We start from the raw sequence: 1155 nt of genomic DNA on the forward strand, positions 1-1155 counted from the left end.
TAAACCACCAAAGTTTGTGAAATGATTGGCTGAACTCCCAAGACACGCTTCATTAACACACACTGGTGACTGAATGTTCTCCTACTAGTAAGGAGAAGTATCCTGGCAGGTCTAGACCATGCATCTTTCTCAAACCCAATGTGCTGCCGCAAAACAAAGCAGAATGATTCTGGAATGTGATTACATATGGTTTGAATTTGCAGAAGTGACTAGTGATTTTGGGTGCCCAGTTTGAGACACCTGATTTTTAAAGGTCAGTTGCTCAGCCCTTTCTGAAAATCAAGCTCCTATAAAGTGTCACAAGTTGGACACCCAAAATCACGTGTCACTTTTGAACGTTTAGGCTATAAAGCACACGCAGACATACATACACAAAGGTGGTATGCTTGGGGAGCTTGCATGTGCAAGTATGGAAATATAGCTGACAAAATTACTCGAGACCCTCTCAAAGAAAACAACCATACTATGCATAATATAAATGACTTGAATCAGAATTAAACTACACAGAAAGCTGCACTTGTTACTAGCCAACTTCAATCTGCTATGATAGGCTAAAATAATTGTTTGGGGGACTACAGAATGCATTCAAGCAATTAATTCATTAACAGTGCAATTGTGGAGGTACACAGAGTCCACTACACAGCTCTGAGATCTCTATTCCATTACAAGCAAGAATGCTTCTGCTGTGGCTGCAAATTGCACCTAGGGTATGTCGGGGACTCGAACCCCAACAGCGAAGTTCGTTGTCTGACCGCAGAGAGACAGGCAACACCAGCAAGGTCCGATCAAAAGTTCTTTATTGACAAGTGCACGTGTCAGTAAAAGAACAGCTCGTATCCGAAGAGAACCAGCCCCCTCTTTACAGCTTAGTATTAGCTTATATAGACAGTTTTATTACGTCATAGATCATTCACTAGAGCAATCCACCCCCTTTGTCTAACAACTAGAAATTAGACACCTTTTAATATATACGCATGCCTAGTCTCTACAATATTGAATTGTTAATATCTCAACAAGCGCCAAAGGTTAGGAATGCGAGGGAGTTAAAACACACCGAACACTAAACCAAGGCGTTAGAGTCAGAACTGTGAGATGCTTGTATGTCTTATCAGTTCCTCAGACAGTTTGTTTCTCAGTATAACACAGCTGGTCCCA

Source organism: Mauremys mutica, chromosome 3 (genome assembly GCF_020497125.1).
Source record: "Mauremys mutica isolate MM-2020 ecotype Southern chromosome 3, ASM2049712v1, whole genome shotgun sequence".
Taxonomy (NCBI): Eukaryota; Metazoa; Chordata; order Testudines; family Geoemydidae; genus Mauremys; species Mauremys mutica.